Genomic DNA, 17,606 nt, shown 5'->3' with positions numbered 1-17,606 from the left:
ATTCTACACGAAGGGTGTCTTTTCCACACTTACCTGCACCTTGGATAAGTTCTGACCGACCAGTCATCACAACACCTGCCAGATCAGAACCGGAGTCCCGATCAACAATACCGACTGTCCCTGTACACAAGTGGAACATTTCATTTGATGGCACTGGAAGTGTGACCGGATTCCTTGAAGAAGTGGAGAGGCTGGCTGAATCCCGTAAAGTGTCCCTGGAACAAGTTTTCGAATCAGTTTATGAATTACTACGGAAGGATGCGAGAGATTGGTTTATTCCCAGGAGAGGTACTTTCGAGGACTGGGAAGATTTCAGCAACCAACTGAAAGAAACGTTTCTGCCTGTCAACTATGAGGAGAATCTGTTGGAGGAAATAAAAAGACGAACACAAGGTCCTGAAGAAAAGCTACTTCTGTATGTTACCCGGATGCAGAACTTATTCCAGAAACTCACCTATACCAAACCATCCGAGGTGGAGCAGATCCGACTCATCCGACAAAGGTTGATCCCGCCCTTACAACAGGCCTTGGCCTTCCAGGAGACCAAGACGTATGATGAACTTCTCCGTAAGGGAAAAGTTTTTGAACTGGTCCAATGGCAGATGAGCCAGTACACCCGGCCACCCTCAAAACCAGGTTTCGTGGAGGAACCTCACCTGACGTACACTCCCCGTCAGCTGAACCGATATCAGGCGAGTTTTTCTGTGGATACCGTAGAACAGGTTCACCAAACAACCGGTCACAGAGAACCAGTACCGCCGACGCAAGCCAACCAGACACGACTTTCTCCGCCGGGGGAAAGCCGTCCAAAGCCACCCAGATCCAGAGAATCAATAGTCCGGCAACAAGAATCACACCGTCCAACTTCTGGAGACAGCTCCGAAGGTAGATCCGGAAATTCAACACCGCCACCCCGTCGTCGAGCCGAAAATAGCCACGCTGACCGGACCCAATCATCATCAGGAAGGAGAGTGTCCTTCCAGACACAGTGTTTCCGATGTGGTGGATATGGCCACATGCGTCGAGAATGTCGCAGGCCACCGAAAATCTTCTGTTCTCGATGTCAGAGGGAGAACATTCTCTCACGAGATTGCCCCTGCCGTCCGGAAAACTAGACGGAGGTATGGAGAAGGAGTCGACCATATCTCCCGACACACTGACTCCCATAACATCGACTGCGTGGAATGATAACCGACCGCTTGTTGAAGTTAAGATAGCCGGAAAGCACTACAAAGCATTAATTGACACGGGAGCCACGAAGAGTTTCGTAAGTCGGAAAGTGGCAAAACAATGCGAAAGCAAGGGAATCACCGGACAACATGTTGAGAATGGTTTCGTGGTGGTTGCAAATGGTCAACCCACGACAACACCCAAACTCTACACTACCGCTGTTCACCTGGCTGATTATTCCTTGACCGACGTAAAATTTCTGTTGGTGCCTGATTTACCGGTTGACCTCATTCTAGGAATGGACGTATTAGGAAGGTTCAATTTTTCCATTAACCTCAGTACCGCGGACTGCTACCTGGAAGGTCGACTGATTGCCAAACCAACACCGAAAATTCAAGAAGCTGTTGAGGTGCAGGGCCGGAGAAAATCCCTGAAAACACCTGCGGACAGCCCGTCACCTAAACCGTTGCCGTCCGTAGATTCCGTATACCTGGCTGAAATAGAAACAACCCGGTGCAAATGGTACAAAAAGAAGTTACAGGAGGTGGAAAAAGACCCAACAAATTTTCCTGACTACGCCGTTGAAAATGGAAAACTGTTGCGACATTTCTGGGACTCATCCGACTTCACAGAAGATGGAACCGGCCAACCCTGGAAACTCTGTGTACCATCCGAACAGCGAACAGAAGTACTGAAGGAAAACCACGACTCAGAACTAGCAGGTCACATGGGGATTGCCAAAACGATTGCACGGATAGCCAGAAACTACTACTGGCCAGGGATGTTTAGAGACATTGCGAAATACGTGAGGAACTGCACATCGTGCCAAAAGTACAAAGTTTCACAACAGAAAACCCCTGGTAAGATGCAACCACACCGAATGGCGGATGCGCCGTTCCAAGAAGTATCCACGGACATAGTTGGACCATTGCCACGGTCAAAAAAGGGAAACTCCTACATCGTGGTAATGCAAGACCGGTTCACAAAGTGGGTAGAGTGTCGTCCGTTGCGGAAAGCCACCGCCAAAACTGTTTATTCGGCCCTCTACGAACAAGTCATACTGAAATACGGTTGCCCAAAAATAGTAATATCCGACAATGGAGTACAATTTGACAGCAGACTATTCAAGAACAGTCTCCGAGAGCTGAACATCGCTCACCGTTTCACACCACCGTATACTCCTCAGTGCAACCCTGTAGAAAGAGCTAACCGTACCCTAAAGACAATGATAGCACAGTTTTGTGAAGCCGATCAACGAACCTGGGATGAAAAGATAGGAGAGTTAACGTTTGCCATCAACACCGCTAAACAGGAGTCTACTGGATTTACACCGGCATTTTTAAATTATGGAAGGGAACTAGAAGTCCCGAGGGCGATTTATTCGACAAACCCCCACAATGAAGAAATGAACGGAGAATCCAACCGTACAGAAGAAGAAAATAGAGATATGACTTACCGTACTCAACAGATCAAACATCTCCAGGAGGCTTATGAGTTCGTCCGTACTAAATTATACCGTGCGTTCCAACAACAGGCTCACCACTACAATCTTCGACGAAGAGAAATCCGATACCATGTGGGAGATAAAGTTCTACGCCGGGACCGTCCTTTATCCTCGGCCGTTGACAGTTTCGCCGCCAAGTTGGCTCCGAAGTTTTCCGGACCGTTTACCGTCGTTAAGGTTGTTTCACATGTCGTCTATGACCTGAAAGATACAGAGGGTAGAAAAATCACTAATATACATATTAAAGATTTAAAACCATTTCATGCATAATAATATTATTGTCATGATCCGTTAACCGTTCTATAGAAATAACCTCTAAAAGGAGGAAATCCGTTATTTTTTTCCGTTACCGATTATATCATTATTTTCCGTTTACCTGTTGATCCGAATAACTGTAGGTGCACTGACTGGAAATTGTCCTTGTCATTCTCATCACCGAGAGGCTACCGTACAGTGTGATATCACCAGTGCATCCAGACAGTCTGTCTCCAAGAATCAGCGGATAGAACCACCCCGGAAGAAGTTGAACGAGTTCCGCCTGTCAACCAGTAGGGAGTTAGCCCTTTGTGCCAGTCCAAGAAACCAAGGCCACCTGCAAGGAGAAATCTCGTAAATATGAAGCATGTTATTCAGCATAATTATAACCGATTACACCGTAACAATTCCGTTCAAATTCCGTACAGGCACCACCGTTGACCGAAATACCGTATCTACAGATTTTCATCCGTTCAGCATGCAATTATAAATCAAACCTGTTAAAACTGTCCGAAAAATCTGTTATTTATGTAAGGAATACCAATAAAGGATACTGTTTCACCTTGCAACTGAGTATATCCGTCTATTAATCCAATAGATCTAACCAATTTCTGTCCTGAACCGAACCGAAATTATTGTACCGTCAATTTAACACTGTCTACCTGAAGAAAACACCGTCTACCTGAAAACAGAAAGCAGAGAAAAACCGCTCCAGGAAGAAAAGTTGACCACGAGGAACGATGAAGAATGGAGAGTTTATTGTTAGAAATTACCCACCTGCAAGTCTCATACCGGATCCGAAAGTCTCAACGTCCGTACAGCCAGGTCAAACCGGTCCATTGAGCCCCACGTCGAGCTGTTGGAGGCTTTCCACCTGTCGCAGCTCCCACGATTCCTGGGTAACCTACAAAACCACGATGGAATTCAAACACCCGCCAAACACAGTTAAATTAGGTACTCACCGGAGGGATGAAGCATGGCACGTTTCCGACCAGCGATGAAGATGAATTTCCACATAGAGAAGGAAGATTTTCCACTATTAGATACCCACATCATGTGTCCACGGAACGCTGAACAAGGTGCTTTGACAAGATGGCGGAGACCTGCGCCGAAATGACTGACGCTGACGTTTCTGCGTGCGCATTGGAACTACTATTGCCAACCATAGAGAAGATAGGTACTATCGAATACAACTATTGTAAACTGGTCACGAGTATAGTTTGTCTATGGTATATAGGTGGCGCGCGCGAAAGTAAGGTACTAGGGGTAGATAGAGTCGTGAAATTAAGCTCACTATTTCATCGTAAGTTAATTTCTTCCGAGGTGGAGGTGGTGTAATGAACCCCAGTTTTCTGAGGAAAATTGGAGTTCATCTTAGTGCATTTTTTCGTTTTAAATTTCCGTCTTTGAAAATATTTTAATTCTCGAATATTCCGTACGTTCATTCCGACCGGCAGAGTAAATGTAAAAAACCGCTTATCTGTATTTCACGTTGTTTTTCTTACACGCCGCTGAAGATTTCGACGTTTTTCATCTGTTGATATGCGATAAACCGGAGCTGACGACGTTTTTCATTCTTGTCGCATTCTGGAATTTTCAGATTTTTACCGTGAGAGGGGATATGCCTATAAAAGCAAATTTTCCCCCCGCGACGGTCACTTTACTTTTCGACTTTTCGACTGTTACTTCAGTTCGTCGGCTGACTTTTGAATTTTACTTCAGTGCTTTCCTTTCGCTTGAGTATTATTTCGCTTTCTAACGTGGTTTCTAACTTCTAGTATAAATTCAGTTGATTTTCCGTAGTACTTTCGCCGTTGAGAATAATCATTTTGTGTTATTTGCATCAGTGCTTAGAATTAATTTTTTTTAGTTTTTCTTTTTTTAAATCCTTTGAGTTTCGAGTGCTTGAAACAAAGGAGGTAGGTCCCCGTCTGTACCGTTCAGTTTCTTTGTTAGACCTACGCCGTTACTTCTTTAACTTTGACACTGCTGTACTGTATCGTTTCCTGTTGTATTTTATCGTTCTTTACCCTGTTTCGCGAGTCTGACTTTTCCCTTCGCTATCAGTCATGGCGTGTTAACCCTTGGGGTACTGAAGGGAAAGTTCCGTCAACCCCCCTGTCCGCGTCATAAGTGTTAAATCCGAAATCTCTTCTTTTCTGTCAGTCATGGCGTGTTATAACCCTTGGGGCAGAGAATAAGAGATACCGCAAGTAGTCAGTGAAATCCCGTAATTGCGCTAAAAATAGACATTTTCTTCGCTGTCAGTCATGGCGTGTTAACCCTTGGGGCAGCGAATAAAAGTCTCGAACAGATCCGCCCTTATTGTGTTTCATTCCCGGAGAAATACAACTACACACCGATACCGTATAGCAAGTCCTTAGCATTCGTCAGTTCTGGTTGGCGCATTTTTATTGAACCGTTAATTTTTCACTACACCCGGTATAAATTTCATAAAGTGCTCGTGACCGGATAAGATTTCCCGAATGTATTTTCACTGATAGAATCACTCATATTTTATATCACACATATCTCCCTTTGACATGTGATTAGTTTCCGAAGTTGTGAATAAACGTTTACCTAGTTCGATTTTGACTTCTTCGTTGTCGCTACTACCCTAGACAACACCGAGCTCTGTCTCTGGCTAGCAGCTACCCTGGTAGGTTTGCTATTCTTCCTATTGAAAAGAATAGCTGGCGCTCGAGATTAAGGCTTCTCCGAGAAACGCACGTTACAATTTCATTACAAATAATTCTGGGACCAAGAATATGTCAAACTTGACCAGAAAACTTAATCAGAACAATTTGAATGATTTTGCTCTTAGTATTTAGAATTGTGAGTTCCGACAAATCTATGATAGTATGGATGTGGATGAACGTTTCGGGTCATTTATCTCCTCAGTTCGGGAAATGTTCGAGACTTGCTGCCCACTGACAGAATGTAAACATTTTTCCAAAAACAACAACAAAAAGTGGATTAATGCAGAGATTGTCACAGCCAAGCAAGAGCTCAAGAACCATATAAGCGAGCGAAAAAATCTTACAGCACACCAATTAGGGATACTATAAATTAAGATATAATAACCAACTCATACAGAATTCTGAAAATAAAAACAAAACTATTTGGAGTTTGGTGAATGCTATGACTGGAAGATCCAACAGAATAATACGACCTTTTGAGCTTCTGGTTGATAATGTTTCGTACACTAAGGCTGAAGATGTTGCGACGTTCTTTGTTGATTATTTTTCTACCATAACTGAGAGAAAACTCAACTCCTTTTACAAAAATTTATCTTCTTTTCCCGGTACCCAATCCAAAATACTCGATTCAAATTTTTTTTCTATCCTGTTGTAGAGTGTGAAGTACTGGACACTATAAAATCACTTAAGAGCAAAATGAGTAGTGGAGTTGATTCTATTTCTTCTCGTATCTTGAAGCTGATTAGTGTGGATATTGCTCCACATTTAGTCCATCTGATTAATCTTTCTATAAGCTGTGGCGTTTTCCCTCACCTCCTCAAAAGGGCTGTAGTCGTTCCCATTTACAAAAATAACTCTGCATATGATGTAGCAAACTACAGACCAATTTCCATCCTAAGTGTTTTTTCTAAGGTTTTTGAGCGAATTGTGTTCAATAGAATGATGAACTACTTGGACAAATACCATATACTTGATACCTCTCAGCATGGGTTTCGATCAGGTCGCTCAACTCAGTCAGGAGCACTTTATTTTGTTGAATTCGTGTATGAGTATCTCGATGATGGCCAGTTCGTCGCGGGGTTATTTTTTGACCTCTCGAGGGCATTCGACAGTCTTTCTTTTCAAGTTCTTCTTGACAAGTGCTACAATTTGGGTTTTAGAGGTGTGTTTCTTAATTGGCTATCAAGTTATCTTAAGGGTCGAACAATGTTCGTCAAGGTGGCTGATTTCATTTCAACCGAACGAGAGTTAAACCTTGGAGTCCCACAAGATTCCGTTCTGGGACCACTCCTTTTCCTACTATTCATTAATGACTTACCTGACTATCTGAGAAAGATGATGGCTAATTCATCTAATTTCTCAGATCTACTTCCGCTAATCAAGTTCATCAGAATACTTTTGTTTGCTAACGATACCTCTATGTTGGTAACTGCTCGTACTTTTGATGACCTTCAGGAACTGTGTTGTAAGTTGGTGAAATGCTTTGTTGAGTGGTGTCGTTCAAATTCACTCATAATAAACATTGAGAAAACACAATGTGTTCATTTCACTCTGAGGGGTCGTGAGCGAGTTCTAGTTATACGTCATATGGATGACATCATTTCGTCGGCGCAGCACTCAAAATTTCTTGGTATTTACATCGATTCCAATCTAAGATGGGATGCACGTGTCGATTCCATTTGTAAGAAACCAAATAGTTCTATTACTATGCAATAAGCAGGGTCAGAGACTCACTTCCTATAAGCGCTATTGTCAACATATATTATAGTCTTGTTTACAGCCATCTTTCCTATAATATTATGCTCTGGGGAAACTCCACTGATGTTGATAGGGTATTCTTAACTCAGAAAAGAATCTTGCGAATGATGTTCAATATCCATCCCAGAACCTCTTGTCGTCCGACATTTGTAGAGAGTGGGATTCTAACAGTGGCGTGTGTATACATTTTTAAGTGCCTGGTGTATTTTAAGGAGAATGAGAGGGACTTCATAAAACTTTCCAGCTTTCACAGCTATAGTACTAGAAATGGGGAACTATTCCACATTCCCAAACATAAAACAACTAGATTTGAATATTCATCAAGATATCAGTGTATCAAATTATTTAATCATTTACCAAAATGTGTTAAGTCTCTCGAACTCGAGGAATTTAAAGAGAAGGTTAAGGCTAAACTGATTAAGGAATGTTTTTATAGTGTTGCTGATTATTATCGACAACCATTTGTATTTCAAGTCGAGTAATTTTTCTGTTTTCTTTTTGTTTTTTGACCTGTCCTATACATGTTTGTTTATATGTCTCAGAGGATCAATAAATATATTATTATTATTATCTTGGTCGCCGTTTATGGACTGCACCAGGTTTAGACACGAGAACTGAGGCTTTTCAGTAATGAATAAAGTGCTGTTCAAATGGTCATAAACTCATTATGAACGTATTGAGTACAAAATACTCACTATCTACCAGGCGCGTGGGTAGCCTGATGGTGCGAAACAACAGTCTCTGTAGTTTCACCCCGCGCTCACTGGGTTCGAACCCAGCCGAGCATGTCTGAAAACTTAGTCCACTACATTGTAGTCGGATTGGTAGAAGAGGTGTCTCGGGGGAAGATGATAATCACAAATGGCACAGCCATTGTGAACTCAAACCAGAACCATGGATTAGGCCTACAGGGGAAACCATGTAAAACAAAACGCGCCTGGCAATCTACCTCAGAGGTGGTGTGGAAAAGATTGTATTTTTTCTTCATTTTACACTTTTCTGGATTTGGATATAAAATATTCGAATAACTTGCCAACAACATTTGAGTGGTTCAGAGCTGAAGTGAACCATGTCCATTCAGCCTAGTTTCGAGATGAATGACTTAGAAGTTGTTTATCACCAATTAATTCAAAAGTTACTTCTTTATTTATTATTATTCTTGTGAGCATATGCTTACATTCTGACCTTTTAAAATCTGAAGAAGTCACTTTTGAATTAATGGATGATAAACAATTTCTAAGTCATTCATCTCGAAACCAGGCTGAATGGACTTGGTTCACTTCAGCTCTGAACCCCTCATTTGTTTGTCGCAAACAATTTCCTGCTTCACTAATTTTTAATATCTGGTTGTGCAATAAGTAACATTTTCTTCCAAGCTCGAGGAGCTGGCTTGAAATTCCAGTCCAATGAATAAAAATCCATAATTCAGGATTATATAACGACAATGAAATATAGAAAAACTAAGAATTGTAGCAGCAGGAGATGAGAGACCCTTACAGGGTTTCGATTTTCTCGTTTCATTTTAAATGTTTATAATTTCTTAAATAGGTGACTGAATTTGTTCGATATTTTTCTAATCCAACGATTTTGACATGTTCTATAATTCGGCTTCGGCTTGACGTCGATATCTTGGTCGCCCTTTATGGACTGCACCAGGTTTAGGCACGAGAACTGAGGCTTTTCAGTAATGAATAAAGTGCTGTTCAAATGGTCATAAACTCATAATAAACGTATTCACTACAAAATACACACTATCTACCAGGCCCGTTGGTAGCCTGATGGTGTGAAACAACAGTCTCTGTAGTTTCACCTATTCGAGTCCCAGACTTCGAGCTGGTTAGACGTGTTCTAGTGTTACAGTGTGACAATCAGTGTGACCATCGAGTGTGCTCAGTAGAATTCTTTAAGATTTGTCGAAATCGTGCCTAAACGAAATCTCAAACCGCGAAAAAGTTTAAAAGTGAAAGAAAAACAATATGAATCTTTCGGAGGTAGAGTTTTTATCGAACATTAGTGTCAAAACTAAAAACATAATGAAACAAATAAATAGTGAAACTAAAGAAAACACCCAACCGAAAAGACGAGGAAAAAATCCCACAGAGGATGAAGAACCTGCGAGAAATTCAAAAAGATCCCGCATCCACGACTCGGATAACCCTAGCTTCACCCAACCGGTAGCTATAAAAAATGCACCAAACCGCACCCCATACGAGGTGAAAATCGACAATAAATATTCATCCATAAACAGCGACGAGCAAGAGGAAGCCACAGAAAGCCCCAACGTAAGGATAGTTAAGCCGAAAAAACCTCCTCCGATAGTAGTGAAAGGCACTATCACTAACCATGATAAAATTGTTGACGACATCAGTATAATGATCAAGGGACCATTCCACATAAAATACCGAAGATATTCCACAAATATACTGTGTGACAGAATTGAAGACTACAAAAAATTGGTTAATTTCTTCACTGAGCGAAATCAGGAATTTCACACATATACACTGAGTGAGAATAAAACCCATGCCTTCACACTCCACGGTTTAGGTAATGTACCTGAAACAACGGCAATATCAAAGGAGCTGAAAGAAAAACATGAAATCCCGGTGCGTGCGGTTTACAAAATGGAGGGGACGAAATCCCCAATATTTCTAGTGATAACTGATGCAAGAATAACTCTCAGAAACATTGAAAAAGTGCGCGCTATAAACCACATAATAGTCAAATGGGACAGATACGTCTCTAATAAACAGGTGATACAATGTCACCGTTGACAACAATGGGGTCACGCGACATCTAATTGCAACCGGGCCGTTGTATGCCTTAAATGCGCCGAAGGGCACCCTACAAAAAATTGCACCAAGGACATGAGCACTCCAGCTAAATGCGCGAACTGTAAGGGAAACCATCCCGCCAATAGTATCACATGCAGTGAATATCTGAAGGTGATAGAAAGCAGAGCCGCGAGAGCCCGGACAACCCAACAGCTTAGATATATCGAAGCCCCACTACCCCAAAAAAACTTTGGGAAATAAGGAAACAGCAAAACGAAGGAAACAGATTACCAACGAAATCCCCAACATCTACCCCTGGAAGGACAATTCCCCAACAACAAGAGGATATTAGTGCCCCATGAACCATCATTAATGGCGCCATTTCTCAAAATAGTACAACTGGTAATTCCTACAGGGGAAACCATGTAAAACAAAACGCGCCTGGCAATCTACCTCAGAGGTGGTGTGGAAAAGATTGTATTTTTTTCTTTATTTTACACTTTTCTGGATTTGGATATAAAATATTCGAATAATTTGCCAAAAACATTTTTTTGTCGCGAACAATTTCCTGCTTCACTGATTTTTAATATCTGGTTGAGCAAAAAGTAACATTTTCATTCAAACTCGAGGAGCTGGCTTGAAATTCCAGTCCAATGTATAAAAAACCATAATTCAGGATTATATAACAATGAAATATAGAAAAACAAAGAATTGTAGCAGCAGGAGATGAGAGACCCTTACAGGGTTTCGATTTTCTCGTTTCATTTTAAATGTTTATAATTTCTTAAATAGGTGACTTGAATTTGTTCGATATTTTTCTAATCCAACGATTTTGACTTGTTCTATAATTCGGTTTCGGCTTGACGTCGATATCTTGGTCGCCCTTTATGGACTGCACCAGGTTTAGGCACGAGAACTGAGGCTTCTCAGTAATGAATAAAGTGCTGTTCAAATGGTCATAAACTCATTATAAACGTATTCACTACAAAAAACTCTCTATCTACCAGGCGCGTGGGTAGCCTGATGGTGTGAAACAACAGTCTCTGTAGTTTCACCGAGTTCCAGACTCCGAACTGGTTAGACGTGCCCTTATGCTCCGACCTGAGCCAGGTACCTGTGAGTGCAGTAGTGACTAAGAGTGAAGTGTTTCCGGAACTTCGCCGAAAGAAAGAACAAGCGAAACATAGTGGACCTAAAAGTGAACCTAGTAGTGAACGAACTAAACAAAATGAATTCCTCAGAGGAGGAATTCATAAAAACCGTGAACGCGAAAGCGAAAATAATCATGAACGTTATAAACGAAGAAATGCACGACAACACGCAACAGAAAGTGAATAAAAGACCAATAAACAGTGCCATGGAAGAACCAAATAGCGAAACCGCCGAAGTAACGCCACGAAGTGTTAAACGTACCCGCGTACGCGACAGTGAAAACCCAAGTTTCTCGCACCCTATCACGAGCAAAAAACAAAAACAACTCGAACCACACGAAGTACGAATCAAAAACGACTTTGCAACGCTTAACAATGAAGAAACAGACGAGGAGCAAGACAATGAGCAAAGAACAACTTTCAGAAAACCAAAAAGGCCACCTCCGATTGTTGTGAGAGGCCATTTTACGAAACAAAAGGAGCTAATTGAGCAAATAAATAATCATGTGACCAGAAATTTCGAAATTAAATACAGGAGATATTCAACAGACCTACAATGCGAACGACTAGAGGACCACAAAAAGCTAGTCAAATACTTCGCAGACCGCGGACAAGAGTTCCACACATACACATCAAAAGAAGAGAAGACTCACGCATTCGTCCTGGTTGGACTCGAAAACAATCCGGAACCGGAAGAAATAATATCCGAATTGAAAAACACAAACAAAATACCAGTGCGGACGGTATATAAGATGAAAGGAACCAGATCCCCAACATTCCTCGTGATTACAGACTCCACCATAACGATGAAAACCATCGAGAAAGTTAGGGTAATAGACCATACAGTCGTTAGGTGGTATAGATATACCTCAAACAAACAAGTTATACAATGCCATCGATGCCAATTGTGGGGACACGCTACCTCTAATTGTCACAGATCCATAGTGTGCCTCAAATGCGCTGAAGGGCACCTTACTAAAGACTGCCCCAAACCTACAACATCTCCTGCAAAATGTGCCAATTGCAAAGGGGATCATCCAGCTAACAGTGTACAATGTGAAACGTACATTAAAATAATAGAAAGGAGAACAGCAAATACCCAACCGTTACCCCAAAGGAGATACCAAGAAGCACCTGCACCAAAAACAAACATTTGGGAGTTGAGGAAGAAAAGCGCCGAGAGTGTTAACCGTATGAGTGTAGCGAGTGAAAGTGCGAATAAGAGCAGTAATACCGCGAATGTGAACACCCCAACGACGAACCACGCCGCCTATCGTGAGACCAACAATGATTCCCCTGTAAATCTATTCGCAGAAATGCAAAAAGAATTTAGGATACTCAACGAGCACATTGATATTAAAAAGTTTATTGAAACAATGAAGGAACTTAATAGCCTTCTAGAAAAAGCAACAAATAGTGCCACTAAATTCCAAAATCTTCTTTGATTTCTGTTCAACTTGGAACGTAATGGATTCTAAGATCAAAATCTGTACCTGGAATGCCAAAGGTGTTTCTCGGAAACACTCGGAACTATCCCACTTCGTTAAAACCCACCAAATAGACATAGTGATCCTTAATGAATTGCGGATAAAATCGTCACAATCCCTTTACTTAAATGGATTCCAGGGACTGAGTAGAGATCATCCGGGCGACACTGGATACGGGGGTGTAGCAATTCTGATTAAAAACAGTATACCCTTTGTACCCCTATCGAAAACTACCTGTTCTTTAGGAAATATCGGTGCCCACATAAATAACCAACTTTCTATTATTGGCGTCTATAACAATCCAGACAATAACTTCAGCGAATCTTGCCTTTGTCGGCTTCTCAGGAGAAATAAAACCCTCCTTATAGGCGATTTCAACGCCCGGCACGAAAGTTGGAAATGTCGCGAGCGAAACACAAATGGAAATACACTATTGCGATTCCTTGAATCTAACCACGATTGTAATTTACACTCCACAGAAGAACCCTCACATTATCCCTCTAAAAATACCACTCCTTCAACAATCGACCTCCTAATATCTAAGAATTTTAACAATATATCCGAACCCGAATCCATTCCCGCACTACCCTCAGATCACAATCCCGTTATTTTCACAGTACACTTGAATAATATTGAACGCAGCCCCCAACAATTTACATTTGATTATATAAACACTAACTGGAATACTTTCCGACAAATATTAGATACAAAAATCAAAATAAACAACAAAATAACTAGCGCTGCTATCATTGAATCGGAGGTCGAAAAATTCACCGAAGCGGTTAAAACCACTAAACTTGAAGTAGTACCGCAAATAATAAAAAACCTTTTGAAGACAAACTCCCGGAGCACATTATTCAACTAATTCGCTATAGAAATAAAATAAGAAAACGTTGGCAAACACATAGAATTAACACAGATAGAGACTTGATGAACTACGTAACGAGAGACGTCAACCACCATATTAATTCATTCAGAAATGAAAAATGGAGTGAAAAATTGAGCAAGCTAAACCCCAAGGATAATTCTCTTTGGAAAACCGCACGTATACTCAGAAAGAAATCCAACGCCATCCCAACTCTTAGCGGAAACAACACCTTTTATACAACAAACGAGGAAAAATCCAACAAATCCACACAAGTCTTCAAAAATAACCATTCACTACCCCAAACCGATAGTGTTCATCAGAAGACAGTTGAAAATACCGTTAGAAAATTTTTTAAAAAAGAAAAGGAAAATATTCCAGTTAGTAAATTCCTTACTAACCCAACCGAACTCAAAACAATAATAAAAACCCTGCCAAATAATAAAGCCCCTGGAGTCGATGAAATTGATAACAGACTAATCAAAAACCTCTCTCAGAAAGCGATAATACAACTAACATACATAATTAATAGTATCCTTATCCTTCAACACTGGCCAGACTCCTGGAAAACAGCTATTGTCATCCCAATTTCCAAACCAGGTAAAAAGAAAACCGACCCAAAAAGTAATAGACCGATCAGTCTGTTATCAACCATCAGTAAACTAGCAGAAAAAGTCCTGATCAATAGAATTAAAAAAGCCATCAGAAAAGTAGGTTTGCATGACAACGATCGGTTTGGATTCAAGGAAAAGCACAGCGCCGTTCAGCAAATATGTCGAATTGTCACGGATATCATTAAAAATTTCAATAAACAGAATCACACCGTTATGATATTCCTAGATCTTGAGAAAGCGTTTGATAAAATATGGATTGATGGTCTAATTGACAAAATGATCAAAAGCAACTTCCCCACTTTCATCATTAAATCTATACATTTATATCTAACAGGCCGCAAAATTAGAGTTAAAGTCGGTAACACACTATCAGACCCTAATGATATAGAAGCCGGTGTAGTCCAAGGCTCCGTACTAGGGCCAAAACTTTTCAATGTGTATATACACGACCTCCCTACCTTTCCAGGTACGAACCGTGCACTATTCGCAGATGACACCGCAATATACGCACACTCAGGTTCGGCAACCGCGGCAAACTGTAAAATACAATATCACACTAACCTCCTGTTAGAATATTACAAGAAGTGGAAAATTTCAATAAACGAAACGAAAACAGAACTGGTAGTTTTCAGTAGAAGGTACAACGATACAAGAATACTAAATAAATTAAAAATCAACGGCCATCAAATAGTACCAAAAAAATCGGTGAAATACCTTGGTGTCGAACTCGACCAAAGGCTGAATTTTCACACCCACATAAATAATGCCCTCGCCCGGGGTTATGCAGTTAAAAGAACCTTACACCCCCTAATATCTAGAAAAAGCAAACTAAATCTAAAAAACAAAACCCTTTTATATAAAACAATCATTAGACCCCTAATAACATATGCAGCCCCAGTTTTTTGTCACCTCCGTCCTTGGCCCCTTCGCAAGCTGCAAACTTTCCAAAACAATTGCCTCCGACTCATAACAAATAGAAACAGATATACCCGAGTATCAGAATTGCATGAAATAAGCGAAATCCCAACCATTCGCGAATACATAGACAGTGTTTCGAACAACTTCTTCGAACACCAGTGTCGCGCGAATGTAGTCAAGTGACTACATTCGTAGTCGGATTGGTCGAAGAGATGTCTCGGGGGAAGATGATAATCACAAATGGCACAGCCATTGTGAACTCAAACCAAAACCATGGATTAGGCCTACAGGGGAAACCATGTAAAACAAAACGCGAATGGCAATCTACCTCAGAGGTGGTGTGGAAAAGATTGTATTTTTTTTCTTCATTCTACACTTTTCTGAATTTGGATATAGTATATTCGAAATAGGAAAAAGTAACATTTTTTTCCAAGCTCGAGAAGCTGGCTTGAAATTCCAGTCCAATGTATAAAAAACCATAATTCAGGATTATATAACAACAATGAAATATAGAAAAACAAAGAATTGTAGCAGCAGGAGATGAGAGACCCTTACAGGGTTTCGATTTTCTCGTTTCATTTTGAATGTTTATAATTTCTTAAATAGGTGGCTTGAATTCGTTTGATATTTTTCTAATTCAACGATTTTGATTTGTTACATAATTCGGTTTCGTCTTGACGTCGATATCTTGGTCGCCCTTTATGGACTGCACCGGATTAAGGCACGAGAACTGAGGCTTCTCAGTAATGAATAAAGTGCTGTTCAAATGGTCATAAACTCATAATAAATGTATTCACTACAAAATACTCTCTATCTACCAGGCGCGTGGGTAGCCTGATGGTGTGAAACAACAGTCTCTGTAGTTTCACCCCGCGCTCACTGGGTTCGAACCCAGCCGAGCATGTCTGAAAACTTAGTCCACTACATTCGTAGTCAGATTGGTCGAAGAGATGTCTCGGGGGAAGATGATAATCACAAATGGCACAGCCATTGTGAACTCAAACCAAAACCATGGATTAGGCCTACAGGGGAAACCATGTAAAACAAAACGCGCCTGGCAATCTACCTCAGAGGTGGTGTGGAAAAGATTGTATTTTTTCTTCATTTTACACTTTTCTGGATTTGGATATAAAATATTCGAATAACTTGCCAACAACATTTGAGTGGTTCAGAGCTGAAGTGAACCAAGTCCATTCAGCCTAGTTTCGAGATGAATGACTTAGAAGTTGTTTATCACCAATTAATTCAAAAGTTACTTCTTTATTTATTATTATTCTTGTGAGCATATGCTTACATTCTGACCTTTTAAAATCTGAAGAAGTCACTTTTGAATTAATGGATGATAAACAACTTCTAAGTCATTCATCTCGAAACCAGGCTGAATGGACTTGGTTCACTTCAGCTCTGAACCCCTCATTTGTTTGTCCCAAACAATTTCCCTGCTTCACTAATTTTTAATATCTGGTTGAGCAATAAGTAACATTTTCTTCCAAGCTCGAGGAGCTGGCTTGAAATTCCAGTCCAATGTATAAAAAACTATAATTCAGGATTATATAACAACAATGAAATATAGAAAAACAAAGAATTGTAGCAGCAGGAGATGAGAGACCCTTACAGGGTTTCGATTTTCTCGTTTCATTTTAAATGTTTATAATTTCTTACATAGGTGACTGAATTTGTTCGATATTTTTCTAATCCAACGATTTTGACATTTTCTATAATTCGGCTTCGGCTTGACGTCGATATCTTGGTCGCCCTTTATGGACTGCACCAGGTTTAGGCACGAGAACTGAGGCTTTTCAGTAATGAATAAAGTGCTGTTCAAATGGTCATAAACTCATAATAAATGTATTCACTACAAAATACTCTCTATCTACCAGGCGCGTGGGTAGCCTGATGGTGTGAAACAACAGTCTCTGTAGTTTCACCCAATCGAGTCCCAGACTTCGAGCTGGTTAGACGTGTTCTAGTGTAACAGTGTGACAATCAGTGTGACCATCGAGTGTGCTCAGTAGAATTCTTTAAGATTTGTCGAAATCGTGCCTAAACGAAATCTCAAACCGCGAAAATGTGGAAAAGTGAAAGAAAAATAATATGAATCTTTCGGAGGTAGAGTTTTTATCGAACATTAGTGTCAAAACTAAAAACATAATGAAACAAATAAATAGTGAAACTAAAGAAAACACAGATATCGATTGAAATTCATTTTGGAAGGATTTTGCATCTCTTCATAAACTTTTTAGGGTTTTCACTCCCAATCTCTGAAACAAAATCAATTAAAAATGAAATCAACGATTTGCTCCTGCGTAAATTCTTGCACTAATTTGTCAGGAGCAAATTAATTAGAAAAAATTGTTGCCTGACAATGAACTCAAAATAAATAACGTTGAAATTATAATTCTTTGTAACGTTTC

The 17,606-nt window shown here is 40.4% G+C and overlaps 1 protein-coding gene across 3 annotated transcripts in view; it reads right to left on the bottom strand.

The window, feature by feature from the left end:
* The window catches only part of LOC123320752 (cytochrome P450 4C1-like), a 92,334-nt gene that overhangs the window by 53,913 nt on the left and 20,815 nt on the right, over nt 1–17,606 (bottom strand). The gene's annotated exons all lie outside the window — the stretch shown is intronic.

The sequence above is a fragment of the Coccinella septempunctata genome, chromosome 9, assembly GCF_907165205.1.
Source record: "Coccinella septempunctata chromosome 9, icCocSept1.1, whole genome shotgun sequence".
In the NCBI taxonomy this organism is placed as follows: Eukaryota; Metazoa; Arthropoda; class Insecta; order Coleoptera; family Coccinellidae; genus Coccinella; species Coccinella septempunctata.
The sequence above is the reverse complement of the archived record's forward strand: the minus strand, read 5'-3'. Positions and strand labels throughout refer to the sequence as shown.